This window comes from Xyrauchen texanus, chromosome 42 (genome assembly GCF_025860055.1).
Source record: "Xyrauchen texanus isolate HMW12.3.18 chromosome 42, RBS_HiC_50CHRs, whole genome shotgun sequence".
Classification (NCBI taxonomy): domain Eukaryota; kingdom Metazoa; phylum Chordata; class Actinopteri; order Cypriniformes; family Catostomidae; genus Xyrauchen; species Xyrauchen texanus.
The window spans coordinates 11,339,565-11,355,507 of record NC_068317.1 but is presented as its reverse complement, the minus strand read 5'-3'; the positions used below and the strand labels follow the sequence as shown (position 1 = coordinate 11,355,507).

Genomic DNA, 15,943 nt, shown 5'->3' with positions numbered 1-15,943 from the left:
TCTGAGACTATATTTGTGTCCGGAGGCCATTTGAATAGAGACATTAAACTCTCACAGTGTCTCATTACAGAGGACAGCAGAATGGGCACCTTAACATAGAACGGTGATTAAAACTGACTGTAACTACCTGTGCATTAAATGGTTTTAATGCACACATTGCAATCAGAATCAATAATTCTGATATATATGCTCCGTTGGCAGGAATGTTCCTTATTACGGTCCGGGCACAGTATTTATCGCTTAATTTTTTCAACACGTTATTGTTTCATAAATGTAATCCCACTGACGCATTAAATCAACAGCCCTAGTTCAAATGTCACTCTTTAAGAAGAGAAGTTGCATTTGTTGTATGCATTGCATTTGACAAATATTTAACTATTAAAAAGGTACTTTAAGGTGCACTGGGTTATGTTTTCTTTTTGTTGTGCTGGCACTCGTCTCGAACTACTAATGTCTAGTAGCATGGTTGCAGCAAATCAATGGTTTTCTGATGTATATAAATACACTATGCATAAATTAGCTTTATATATTTGTTTCATGTTATAAAGTGTTCAATAATAGGGAGATAAAGTGAGTATTTGCCTGGTCATGTGAATTCAATATGTTGGCACCCATTACACAGCCCAGCTCCATGTAGAATAAAACTGTATTTTTATGCAGCTGATATTACTAGAAAAATAATTACACTGTGAACTCGGTGACAATTATCATCATTTATTCACCCTCATCCCAGATGTGTATGACTTTCTTTCTTCTGCAGAACACAAACAAAGATTTTTAGAAGAATATCTCAACTCTGTAGAACTTTGAAGCTCCAAATCGCATAAATGCAAGACAAGTTTATTTATATAGCACATTTCATACACAGTGGCAATTCAAAGTGCTTTACATATGAATGGTAAAGAAAATACATGAACAAATACATTTTAAAACCAATTAAGAACAAGAAATGAGATTAAAAAGTAATCAATTGAATTTAAAAAATAATGTAACATTATTAAAATGGATAAAACAAAAAAGAATACAGAAATAAAATGATGCAGTGCAGTCAGTAAGTGCAGCACAGAGCTCAGTGAATAAATGCACAGATGTGTTTTCAATCTGGATTTGAATGTGGCTACTGTTGGAGCACATCTGACCTCTTCTGGAAGCTGATTCCAGCAGCGGGTGGCATACTAGCTAAATGCTGTCTAACCTTGTTTTGAGTAAACCCTCTGTATGTCTAACTGACTTGATCCTAATGATCTGAGAGGTCTGTTAGGTTAATATTCAATAAGCATATCTGTAATATATTTAGGTCCTAGGCTATTAAGCATTTTATAAATGAGTAATAGTACTTTAAAATCGATTCTAAATGTAACTGGAAGCCAATGTAAAGACCTGAGGACTGGATTAATACACTCAGATTTTTTGGTTTGGGTGAGAATCCTGGCAGCGTCATTCTGAATGAGCTGCAGGTGTCTAATGGTCGTTTTTGGAAGGTAGATGCGGTGAGGAGACAATTGCAGTAGTCCACCCTACTGGTGATGAATGCATGAACAAGTTTATCTTGCATTTAAGTCTTGACTGGATACAAAACATAAAATTCAGTCATAACGTCCGCATAGATGTAATCCAGAAGACTTCATTGGTAAAATCCTTATCTTCTGAAGCGATATGAATGTATTGGGTAAAACAGATACATTTTTAGGTCCATTTTTTTACTACAAATCTTAATTTTCACTTTCATGTTCTCCTAATGGGTAGATAGAGAATTCATTGAAAAAAGGACTTAAATATTGAACTGGTTCTCATCCACATCTATCATATCTCTTCTAAGGACATGTATTTAAACACTGGAGTCTCATGGATTACATTTATGCTGGCATTATTGTTGGAGATTCAAAGTTCTGGATCACTTGCAATTTATGGACCAACAGAGCTGAGAAATAATTCAAAAAAATCTTAAATTGCATTATGTAGAATAAAGAATATAATACACATCTGGGATGGCATGAGGATGAGTAAATGATGAGAACATTTTCATTTTTGGGTGAATTATCAGGGCATTTTGCACAACTTGTCTTGTTCAGATCATGCTTAGATGTGTAAAATGGTTTGCCCTTCTCTTTGCATTAATACATTAGATTGTTGAATGGATTTAAAGGTCAACCCCACCTCAGTACAAGGTACAATCATTAGGCAGTAAGCTATTTTTAGTTGCTGAAATACCTGCTGAAATTACCTTCCTGCCTCGTGGACCCATCAATGAGAAAGAATAAATATGTGCTTGTCTTTGAGATCTCAAGATCACTGAAACCCTGTATTTCCCTCCCAGACTGTTAATAATCACGACTTTCAGCATTAGCACCCCGAAACAACCCTTTGTTAGCACTAAGCCAAAGCATGAGATTGAGTTTCCGCACCCTCGCTGCCTTTGTGCTGGCGTGGACTTCAGAAATGCTGAGGGACAGAAAACTTGATCTCAACAGCAGTGCCCTTTCTCAGGGCGTACAGTGTAAAAATAACCTCAGCGGAAGCAGAGGTGGAAAAGCCTTGGGTCAGGTAAAGCAGATAGATTTCGCTGAATAGCAGAGGAGTCTTGCAAACACATTAATGGATAGCAAAGCGAGAGTGACTCATCTTTGTGGCCGTGCTCCTTTAGCCCGGGCTCTGATTCTAAAGTAGCACCCGGGGCGAGCTGAATTTGGACTAATGTCGCCCGGTCAGACCTTGAGAAGGAAGAGGGAGGATGCTGTCACCTGGATACCTGGCTGGGTGAAGGTAGATGCCATTATTTGCTTGAAATACCATAGTTACAAAATAATTTTTGAAAGTTTTGAAAATGACTATAGTTAAGTACAGTATATGGCCAAATGCTCATAGTTATTTTGTCATAATTTTACATTATGTGAATGTTCTACTTGACATTGGACACACTGACATTGCAGATAACATTTTGCTTTATATCAGACTATTACAAATAGAGTTTGCAGCAGTTTCAGAAAGTTTTCAGAAAACACTTTTTTCTTACTGGGCAAAATTTGCCTCCTGAATTTGCATTTCAGGGGCATTTTTCTATATGAAAGACTTTTGAATCAATTCATTAATATTAATTCTCCATCTGAATGATAAGTAAAAATAAAAATTATTATTGTAATTACATTTTATATAATTACTAAAGTAAATCAGATGTTACAAATAAATAATAATAATAATAATAATAATAATAATAATTTGCCCCTACATTCAATTCAACATGTGAGTTTCAGTGGCAATATTTCTCCAAAACACAATTCTGACCTGGTTTGTACTTATGCTGGAGATTTTCTTTATAAAGCTTTATCGGGCATTTATTTTTTGCCTAGTTTTCTGCATATTTGCATATCTTCAGCAGCTTTATCCATGAATGCATTTAATTGGTCAGCACCTCAATTTAGAGCTCTTACACAGCACACCTGATCCTAACTGTAAGATGTTTTTATTTTTAGCATTTTAGGTTCCAAGATAGAAAGAACAACAGTGTTGTGTGTCAGTACTATGCTTAGATTTTCTTCAGAAAACAAACATATATGTGCAGTACTGTGCAAAAGTTTTAGGCAATGATGCATAGTGAGGATGTCTTCAAAAATAATATTTTTCAGTTAACATCGTACAATGTCCAGTAAACATAAAACAGCTACATCAATATTTGGTGTGACCACCTTTCCATTTAAAACTGCACCAATTCTCCTAGATACACCTGGACACAGTTTTTCTTGGTTGTTGGCAGATAGGATGTTCCAAGCTTCATGGAGAATTTACCACAGTTCTTCTATTTATTTAGGCTGTCTCAATTGCTGTTGTCTCTTCTTGTAATCTCAGACACATTGTTCAGTGGGGGGCTCTGTAGGGGCAATGCCATCTCTTGCAGACCAACCGGTTCTTCTATTCTAATCTTTTCTATTTGCAAAAGTAATGTTTGGGAGTCTAAAATGTATTTTTCCTATTGACACACTAAAGCTGAAGATCTGAAGACAAATGTTTTTGTGAAACATTTTAAGTGCCTAAAATTTTGCTCAGTATTTTATATATATATATATATATATATATATACATATATATATATATATATACACATACATATATGTATAGTATACATGAGTATATATATACACATACATATATGTATGTGTATATATATATAATTATTATCTTTATTATCATTGACATGGCCCTGGTGGCAGGGTTATTGTAATTTAGAAAATTGCATTCATTTTTTTATTTTATTTAGTTTAGTGTTTTGGTTTTCAAGTTTGGTTTAGTTTTAGTTTTAATGGCACGTAAATAGTTTTTATTAAGTCTTAATTTGGTTTAGTTTTCGTATGTTATAACTCTACAATATATCTGTAAAACTTTACAATAAGGTTGCATTTGTTAAAATGTTATATTAGTTATTATAAACTAACATTAACTAACATAAATATGTGCTGTAGGTGTTGTTAATTCCAGCATATACAAGTACGAGTATGAGTAAAATGAACACGAATGAACAAATATAGATTGATAAATTACCATTAAGCAAGATTAATAAATGCTATAAAAAATTTTAATACTACAAAAAAGTTTTTATTTGTTAATGTTAGTTGAATACATTAGTAAACATGAACTATAACAATAAACAATACTTTTACTGCATTGGCATTTGGCATTGGCCAATGTTAATTTTAAAAATATTCTAATACCTTTTTTTAAATTAAAAGTTGTGTATGTTTATGCTTTAGACAATGCAGTATGAACTGATATGAACAAACAATTAACAATTGTATTTTTATAAATTAACATTATCGTAAATATGTATAGTTCATGATGCCTAATGCATTAACCAATGTTAACAAAAGGAACCTTATTGTAAAATGTTACCAAAAATATTGTTTATTGTTTGTTCATGATGCAAAAAGTATACCCTGCATGTGATGAAACTTGATCAGAAGTTACTCATGCTCAAAATAATACCATCAAAGTAAAAAAAAAATCACAACAGCACAGCTTACTGCAGCATTTGCTAATATGATCAAATGTGCAATAATTGTACCTTTGTCAATACATTTACCTATCACTACACAAACATCTTCTCAGCAGCATGGACTGGAATCACACGGGTCTTGAGAAAAACGTCCCGCACCAGAGAAAATCTAGTCTCTAATTTGCCAAAGTTTCCAAAGTCCATGCAATGAAATAGATTCAGAAGTTATGTTTGAGGTCAACTAAATGAGGCTCCAATTTCTTTTGTTATGTCTTTGCAATGTTTCTGAGATGCCAAGTGTTTTCTCACATGGTGGTTTATTTTGATGTTCAGAGCCCCTCCCCCAGATTTACATGCCTCTAAACATCACGTATGCAGGCAAAATTAATTTTCTCCTGATTCTATTTAGTTCTCCTTCTGTCACTCACTCGACGTTGTTTCGATGTAGTGACACTATGGGTGACACTACCGGTCACTCTTGAGAGCCCAAAACACCTTAGATCTTTGAGAAAAGGCCAATGAGACTTGGTGAGTGGAATTTGCATGACACTCCCCTGGACATACGGGTATAAAAGGAGCTTGAATGCCCACTCTCATTCAGATTTTTTCTTCAGAGCCGAGCAGTTGTGTATCAGCGAGCTGAATCCCACTGCTGTTCTATTCACCTCTGAAAGAAGCGTATTCTGTTGGATATATGGAGCATTCAAGTGGCTTTCTCTCCTTCTGCACGATTAGTACAGATTACTCCCCTGGGCACTTCGACAGTGCTACTAAAAGAGTATATATTTCTGCAAAGATTATATTTTCCTCTATTAGAGCAGCACACTAAAGTGAACGTTGCTGTATCGGAGAGTGCACTGGCGATGTCGGACACTGAGGAATCAACTGGGCTTCCACCTTTGGGTGTGCTCGCCCAGTCTGAGGCCGGCGCAGAGCTGACAGACATGCTTTCCCAGGCCGCTGCAAGAGTCAGGTTGGACTGAAACCCTCCATCCTTCCCTGAGCACTTGTGGCTAGATGATTGGTTCCTGAGTTCGGGGCGCCGCCTACAGTGCTGCTGGACAGGCCGCTTCTGCCCTGCATGTCATGGCCCTCCTGCAAGTACAACAGGCCAAGGCACTGAAAGAGCTGCATGTGGGTAGTCCAGATCCCGATGTGCTGCAGGAGCTGTGCTCCGGGCGAGGAAGGTCACGGCGCAAGCACTCGGGAGGGCAATGTCCACCTTGGTGGTCCAGGACCACTCCCTGTGGCTGAATCTGGTCGAGATGTAGGATGTTGACAAATATTGTTTTCTCAACTCAACCGTTTCCCAGATCAGCCTATTCGGCAACACCGTTGAGGACTTTCCCCAGCAGATCTCGACGGTGAAGAAACAGACGGAGGTCATACAAAACATCTTGCCCTGGCTCGGCTCAAGATCCGCTGAGGGCGTACACCTGAGGCTGCAAAAGCCCAGGCAGCTCTGCCACAGCTCGAGCCAAGTTCTCTGCCCCAGCGTAGAGCCCCCGCACGAGGACCCGGAAGGCTGCTAAGTGCCCCTGAGACGGATGACCCAGGGAGAAAGATGTCTGCTACGGAGCTGGTACCCAGACCACTCTATCTTCCGGTGGAGGGTCGGAAGGTTAATCCATTGTTTCCTTTTGTGTTTGCCAGACCCGGAATGGGCTGTGGTAGCCACATTGTCAAAAAAGAGCGGTTTCCCTACTCTTTGGGTCACATAATCAGTGTTTACGACTGCCGTTGTCATGGCGACCAGACACCGAGTACTTGCAGCCAGGGCCCCCCGCATTTTAAACAATGTCGCCCTCCACCTTGAAGGTATATGTGGCCGCTATAGACATGGTGGACTGTAAGTCCCTAAGGAAGCACGACCTGATCATCAGGTTCCTCAGAGGCGTCTTGAGGCTGAATCCTCCTAGACCATGCCTATTCCCCTCATGGGATCTCTCCATGGTCCTCCTGGGCCTTCATAGAGCCCCGTTTTTGCTGCTAGAGTTAGTCGAGCTGAAAGCCCTCTCCTTGAAGATGGCCCTCCTAATTGTGCTCACCTCCATCAAGAGGGTTGGGGACCTGCAAGCGTTCTGTCAGCGACACTTGCCTGGAGATCGGTCCGACAGATTCTCACGTGATCCTGAGACCCTGGCTGGGCTATGTGCCCAAGGTTCCCACGACACCCTTCAGGGATCAGGTGGTGAGCCTGCAAGTGCTGCACCGGGAGGAGGCAGACCCAGCCCTGTCGTTGCTGTGTCCCGTGCTTGCTTTGCGTATCTATTTGGATTGCACGCAGAGCTTTAGATGCTCTGGGCAGCTCTTTGTCTGCTTCGATGGTAAGGGAACACTGTCTTCAAACAGAAGCTTGCCCACTGGATCATGGATGCCATCGCTTTGGCATACCTGGCCCAGACCATGCCCACCCCTTTGGAAATATGAGCACACTCTACAAGGAGTGTGGCATCCTCATGGGCACTGGCCAATGGCACCTCTCTACAGACATCTGCAGAGCAGCGGGCTGGGCAACACCCAATACCTTTGCAAGATTTTACAATCTCCAGGTTGAGACAGTTTTGTCCCGTGTTTTTTCAGGTACGAATAGGTAAGTTTGGTAAAACAGAATAGCTGGCCAGGTGTATCGCTTTCATATAGCGCCTTTCCCCTCCGTGAAGTGAAGACGTGTGCTGCTTCTCCCATGCGAGTTCATGAATCTGTGAACCCTGGATGTCCTTCCTCCTTAGCCCTGTAGCTCAGGCGTAGGAATTCATAGCCAGACCCACTAAGACTGCTAATATGCCCTGTACTGGGATAGGTGCTCCACAGGTGCAGACTCCTCCAGTAACCCCCTGTGATGTATTTTCCGTGTTACAGTCTGCCAACAGACCATGTCTCCCTTGGGCAGAACTCTCTCTACCCTCGGTCATTATGTTTGTAGGGCTCCTCCCAATCGAGGCAAGACCTACCACTGCACCTTTTCCACGTGTGGCTGGTGAGCCCACGTGCCTCATGTTACCTCCCTTTTGTGCAGGATATGGCCTCTGCAAATTATTTTCCCCCTGAAAGAATAGGAAAGGAAAAGAACACCTTGCCCGATGCATATACTAGCGTTAATGGCTCCAGCTGTATCTAATACTCTGTGGAGAGAAAACATAGAGAGAAAAGGCTGTGGCTGGCACAGCCTGCTCCCATGCTAGTTACGTCGCTTACCCCCCTCAGGGGTGTGGGGAACTACATGACGTCTTGTGGGGCATTTGGGGAGGTTACATGCAGACTGATGCACCTGCTGTTACGCACGCAGCAGCTTGCTTGCACCTGCATCGGCAGTTCACATAACATGGTTCATTTGTTGTGGTGTTTTTCTATAGGGACCCTTAGTGTCACTACATCGACACAAAGTCGAGTGAGTGACAGAAGGGGAACATCTCGGTTACTGTCAACCCTGAAGGAGGGAACTAGATGTTGTGGCCCTCGAATTGCTGTACTAGCCAATGAAATGGACGGGACCTTGTCTCGGCTCCTCAGCACAAATCCTGAATGAGAGTGGGCATTCCAGCTCCTTTTATACCCCTATGTCCCGTGGAGTAGCATGCAAATTCCACTCACCAATTCTCATTGGCCTTTTCTCAAAGATCTGAGGTGTTTGGGGGCTCTCAAGAGCCTAGTGTCACTACATCGACACAACATCTCGTTCCCTTTATCAGGGAACGTAGATTATGACAGTAACCAGACGTTTTCTTTCGTTTTGTAGTGCATGTTTATAGTTTCAGTTTAGTTTTTGTTTTTTTAAAACTCCCTTTTCTTTAACGATAATAATCTTTCCCGGTGGTCAGTGTCAGTTCATGGCCACAGCGTTCCTTATCCTGTCATCCAGTCAGTCCCCAAGTCAAGGTTTCAGAAATCCTCAGTGGGATTGTTGAATTTGTGAACAATGAAGACTTTTAGCACTGTAATTCTAAATGTAATTTAGTGCCCTTCTACCAGTTGGAATGAGACCTTCTCAAGGCAGGATATCTTTCTGCAGTTTGTCCCTCTTCACCAAGCCTACAGAGCTGGGAACAGGATGGGTTGGTGGTAGCAAATTTATGCAGTATTGTGGCGAACACAAGTTGAGACAGTCACAATGTCAGGGAAAAACTGCTTTATTAAATAAAAGCAGTGCAGGCAAAAGTACAAACAGGGGCAAATCCAGTGAAGAGGCGTCAAAGGGGAGTGTGATGTCGGAGCCGGGGAATCAAGAGGAAGGAAGGGGCAAATCCGGGAGAGAGTGGTCAACGAGAGCGGGAGGTCGAAGCCGGGAAAACAGTTAACAACTATGGCGTAGAACAAGACGGGACTAGCGGGATCAATGACAGGGGAACAAGGGGAGCTGGCAAGCTAAGGGGTAAACAAGAGGAGGGTAGAACTAGACGAGACTAGCGGGGGGCAAAGATACGGGAAACTAAACACAATAACCAACACTGGAGAAACAAATGCGTGTGAAATATATAGTGACGAGTGCAGGTGTAAACAATGAACAGGAGTGCAGATGACGCGAGTGCAGGTGTAAACAATGACGTGGTGATTGGGACGAGTGCAGGTGGTCATAATGTTCTGGATGAGGCGGGAAGCGGCGAGTACGCTCGCGGAGTGCATGTGTGCCCGAGGGGGGAGATAGTCTACGAGCATGTGAGCTCGTAGGAGCAAAAACGAGCATGCAAGCTCGAACGAGCAAAACGGGCGTGGAAGCCCGAGGGAGGAAAAAGAGCATACGAGCTCAAGGGGGCGGAGCGAGGGAGCGGGGTTCGTGACAAGTATGTTCAATTTGTCCTTTAGTATCAAATTACTTTTGTTGATGTAGTCAGCAAAAAGAGACTTTGGAGGCTGTTTTTCTGTTGACAAGAGGAAGCAGCATTGGTAGATCTTTCCAAGAGAAATTACGCTGATATCTAGAGGAAGCTTGTCTCATTTAGAGGTTACACTTTCATAGCTCTGAATTCTTAGTTGTATTTTATTTACTGTAAAGCCAAAATGTGTCATTTCTGTGTCACTACTGTCACCAAAATTAGTTACGAAAATAAACTCAAAACTGGTTTCTCAAACTTTTTCAAGCAATTGAGAAATTGAAGAAATCTGATTTGTGATTTTTAAGAGAGAAGATATAAGGTTTTAATGCCTGGATTTAAAAGTGTGTATCTCACAGAGAGAACAGTATAGTTTAGTGAGAAATGATAGATGCTTGGTCGCTAGTTATATAAGTAATTTTAGTGTAATGCAATACAGCATTTTTTTTTTCGTTTCTCTTTTGGGAGTTGCAAGTGGATGTGTTTGAAAGAAAGCAAGAAAGAACAAGAGTGAGACTTTCTAATAAGCGTTTAGAAAATAACCTCTTTATTTACTCTCATTAGTTTCTTTAATTTGTCCACTATCAAGGTCCAACCAACAGTCTATATACATGGATCACAGGATAATGTTTCTCTATGCCATGTAATGGCAGATTAATAAAGTGACATTTGAAACATTTTGTAACAAAATGTCAGACACCCTTATGTTTCTAAGGCTAATTTAGTAAGTAAATTAAAATCCTAAATACACACACTTAAGTAACATTTGATCAATTTTTTAAAGTAAATTTCTTTATAGCCACATACCTTTAAAGTCTTGGCCACAAAAAAAGATTACAATTGTTCTACCCCAATACAAACGTGACAACCTGAATTTCAAGAAAAATGCCTTTTTAAACCTTACATTAAAAATCTGCTTACATAATGTATTTTGTATACCCTTGAATATATCCTTGACTTGATGTTTGCCAGTGAGATTTATATTTATATATAAGACATTTAAAAAGACACAAAAGTAGCTTTAGTTGAAGAAGCAACCATAAATGTGTTCGCACAGCAATTGGAAGAGTGTATATGTGCAGCCTTCTCTGTCTGGGGTCTGCACTGACTCACTGTCCCGCTGCACTCTCCTCTCACGTGGCACTAGAACATTAGTATTCTTTATGCATTCTGCACCCTGTCTCTCTCTCTCTCTCTCTCTCTCTCTCTCTCATTCTGTCTCTTTTTTCGGTGCATTGGCTGCTTCAAGATTTGCGTCACACTTGCATGGAACATGCGCACACTCACACATGCATCCTTAGTGTCCTCCCACAGTAAAGAGAGGAGTCTTTAAAATAATCACCCTCTTCTGTCAGCAGAGCATTGCATGTGTGGTGATGAGTGTGCAGCAGCTCTTCCCGTAGATACGGTTAGCACTTCTTTCACTGCTGCACTGGTACAAGGACAGAGATTCACCATAGATCTCTTTTCTGATGAGCTCTGTGCTTCTTTATACAAAATACGCTTTATTAGTTCAGACAGTACTCTTAAATTATTCAATATACCTTGAATTCATTTGAAATGTTTTTTTTTTATTATTATTAATCTTTTTATTATTTTATTTATTTATTTATTTTCTCCCCAATTTTGAATGCCCGATTCCCAATGCGTTGTAAGTCCTCATGGCGGCGTAGTGACTCACCTCAATCCGGGTGGCGGAGGACGATTCTCAGATGCCTCCTCGTCTGAGTCCGTCAACCCGCGCAGCTTATCCCATGACTTGTTGAGCGTGTTACCGTGGAGACATACCGAGTTGTGGAGGATTCACGCTATTCTCCGCAGCATCCACCCACAACTCACCACGCGTCCCACAGAGAGCGAGAACCACATTATAGCGACCACGAGGAGGTTACTCCATGTGACCCTACCCTCCCTAGCAACCGGGCCAAATTGGTTGCTTAGGAGACCTGGCTGAGTCACTCAGCACGCCCTGGATTCGAACTCACGACTCCGGGATAGTAGTCAGCATCTTTACTTGCTGAGTTACTCTTCTTTTTTTTTATTATTATTATAAATTTTTTATAAGCCCTTTACAAAAGATTTTTAATAAAAAGTACTGTGGTGGTACCATGGTACAGTGATATTGTCAGATGGTAACACCATGGTATTTTGATACATACAATGTTATTTAATGATTACAATATTAGTTTACCATGGTATTTACTTATTTACTTATGACAACTCATCCCCCTCCAAAAAACAAATTTGGAATTACCTTGTTATTTTTGGCAATTCTTTGCTTGTGACATACTGTATTCAACACAATAAAAGTGTTTAGTGTATTAGAGTCATTGTATGCTTGTGGGGACATATTTTTAATTATATTGCTTGACAATGAGAAATAAAAGACATTAAATAAGTGATAAATAAAATAAAGAAAAAAATCCCTTTTCTCAAAATTCTCAAAAACTCAAATCATGTCTTGGGACCAGAATGTCATACAACACTTAGAGGTGATTTAAATCTTGAACCTTTACAAATCTTAAAATCATAAATCGTTTAATTTTCAGAAATGATTTACTATAAATCATTAAGCAACTAATTAGCAAGCACCCAGAGCACCCTAACAACCACCTAGCAATGCCCTAACAACACCACAGCAATGCCCTTGCAACCACTCTAATGTCGTGGTGTTGGGTTTTGTATTGGCAAGCACCATACACAAAAAATCCAGTTATTATTCAAAGCAAGCAACACCACCACAGAACCACAACAAACACATCTATCAGGCAGGATCAAGCCGGATTTGTGGTTCAAATTGCCTCATCACCTTTTGTGTAATAACAGTCTAGATCCCCCACAGCGGTAGGATGCTAATGTATCATCCGTGCCAGGGATCCCATCGAAACACAGTTCATCTCTTATTGAATTGATTGGGAGGTCTGGAATTAAGACGCCTCCTGCAGATCCTTTTAATCTGTCTGTGGTTGTGAGTAATCAGTGAAAAGCTGTGCAGCCACTGTGTGGAGGCCAGCCACCAAGTTTAGGAGACGGCTTTTCTATTTGACAGTCAAGAGGACTGGATTTGCATCTGATTTGGGTGCAAAGTGGTCCAAACACCTGCTCTCGTTTTGTTGCCACCTTCTGTCTATTTTTATTAAATTCTAAAGAATGTTTTGAGTAGTTTATATATAGATTGAAAAGGGTTTGTACTGGTCTGTGCTTCCAGAACATCAGTTGATTGACAAAAATGAAATGTTGAGAGGCATTTCTGAACTAAATGGTTTACTTAGTGATCCGTAAACCTCTTTTAGACAATTATGTGTATTTTATGTGTATCTCTTATGGACAATGTTCAAAATGGCCAGAAAAGATATAAATATTTATCCGTCACTCTGACGGACTGAGTTGTAAAATTTCCGTCTATTTTTATTTGTCATGCTTGTACTACATTCAGGGTGGTAGCATCCATTATAATGGCATATACATAACAGTGGATAGGCTTAATGATATGTTTGAGTCCCCAAGCACAAGTCTGGTGAAACCAAGGAATTATTGGGTGAAAGTAGCTACCTGTTGAATCTCTAATAATCTAATAGGCTAGACTGAAGGACTAATGCACGGTTAGTCGAGGACAAATCTCAATTGCCTCCGCTTCTCAGACCGTCAGTCCACACATCTTATCTCGTGGCTTGCTGAGCATGACACTGCAGAGACTCACAGAATGTGGAGGCTCATGCTACTGTCCGCGATATATGCACAATTTACCACGCGACCCATTTAGAGCTAGAACCACTTAATCACGAGGACGTTACCCCATGTGACTCTACCCTCTCTAGCAACTGGGCCAAATTGTTTGCTTAGGAGACCTGGCTGGAGTCAGTCATCATACCTTGTATTCGAACTCATGAGTCCAGGGGTGATAGTCAATACTCGCTGAGCTACCAGGCCCTGACATAGCCCGTCATTTTTGTATGTTTCCCTGAAATGAATATACATTTTAGAAGCGTGCCTCCAAATATGTAAAGCAAGGGAATATGTTGATGCAAACGGATTAAATTGCACTCACAAAGACATTAATCAATCATTTAATAAACAGAAAAAGGCAGGTATTATTCTGATTTGCGATGTGCACCATCATGTGGCAAAACAAAGACTTTGAGAATAGAGAATCCATAGTGCACCCATTGATGACACGCATTAGTGTGATATTAACATATTTTTCATGAAAACTGCTTTATTTGGTTACTTTAGAACTCACAATTATAACCGAAAACATAACTGATAAAGCTGATAGAGTGTTGGTACATCGGTATTATCATCAAATACTCTCACACTTAACCCTATAATGCTGTGTGTGTGAAATATGATACACAACGTTTGACGGCTCGTTTCACTCTATGTTCAAGCTGAAAAGCCAAAAACATATGGTATGTAAGTTTCACATGTTTATGACACCATCTAGTGGTTATTTGTTGTTTCAAAGTTTTTATTTCAATGTTTGTATTTAAAATGTCACTAGACTTGCACGAAAAATGACTCTTATTTTGCGATAAATGACAGAAGTGATTATATTGTTTCTGATATTTTAAATGGAGTATTTGCTGAATATAAGCAACTTGTGCTTGGTTAAAATATTGTTTATTATTTTATTGAAAAAGCCAATTTAAATTAAATGTTTCAAATATGATACAACAGGCTTAAGCATATAGGCAATATTTGTAACAATATTGAAACAGTAAACATACATTTTTAACAAGGCGTGGCAGTTCTTAGTACATTAGAGCAGAAGGGGGGAAAAAGCATTGCTTTACCGTATATGTGCTGAAACTTTGCTTGGTGTAGAACAATCTGGAATAATATAAAATAATGCAACAGTCCCCTCTATGCAGCCTGAACTTGTTAAGAACACTGAATCTTTGTAGCACCTGCCCTAAAAACAATCTAGACCCAGCACAAAGAATGAAACAGTGTGCAGGTGTCTCGTCAAGTGTTTCTAACAATATGAAGTTCTTTTTAACTTGACAAGTTCTGGTCCTGTACAAGTCACTGAAGAAACAGCGAGATGGGTGCAACAGTCAAAGACATTCGTCCAGCTGTTGCACCCATTGAATTGATTGGGAGGAAAACAAGGGGAAAGTAGAACAGATGCATGCAAAAACACGTTCGGTGTGAATGGCCCCTAACTCGTACGTTTGCGCGTGTGAGTGAGAGCGTGTTCTACTTGAAAAACAGACCAGACCCTGCCCGAAACCCATGCTAAACACCCTCAAATGAACCTTAGTCTCAGAGCACCCTCAATTGCAGACCAGGGCAAATCACTGCCAGCGTGTCTATTTATTTATAAAATGTATATTATTTATCATGATAAAAGATGCAACACCCCAATCAGAGATTTATACTTGCACAAATTGGAAATATTTCACCCTATGTCATACTTAATTTATGCAATCTGACAACCGTGCAGGCTAGTGTGCACACTTTGTCCTCTTTGAAAAAAAAAACTTAGAGCTCAGCAGTGCAATATTATGCTCAAAGAAAAGTGTGATGCAGCCACTCCATGCACATTCGTGAGGCTGCTTGTGCTGTTTATTGCCAACCATTTCAGTGATGAACTTCAGTAAAATCCCAATAGATCTTCTCATCATTCACAACAGGCGAGAGAGAAACATGTTTGTGATTTGTGTTATTTGTAAAATGAAATGAAGTCCCTCACACCTGTATGCAAATGTTACTCTGGCAATAATAATTTATCAGTGTCATGCAGACTGTTTTATTCAGTTGTGTGCTGAATGGGATGCCAAACAAACCATTGATGAGAACCACATCATGACCCATGATGAGCATGTTGATAATGTTTTGAGAATCAAAAAACTTTGTCCACTTTGCGGAAAACATTAAAATAACTTTTAGAATCTATAATATCCGAATATTTTATTTTACTATAAAACCAGACTCCTGATGTAGAGTGTTAAATTGAATACTAAATTACCACAGCACTGAAGTATGGTGAAATAAACATGAAATAATTATACTCAGGCTTTATTCAGTTTTACTAACACATGATAGAAAAATATCAGCAAAACTTCAAGCAATCGCTGAATGAGAAAATTGTGCATCATTCATTGAGTGCACTACTATTTCTGGGCTTAAAAGATACAACTCTGCA

The 15,943-nt window shown here is 39.9% G+C and overlaps 1 protein-coding gene across 4 annotated transcripts in view; it reads left to right on the top strand.

Moving 5' to 3' along the window:
* LOC127635342 (E3 ubiquitin-protein ligase HECW1-like) overlaps positions 1-15,943 on the top strand; it is a 115,490-nt gene that overhangs the window by 34,833 nt on the left and 64,714 nt on the right. The window lies entirely within an intron of this gene.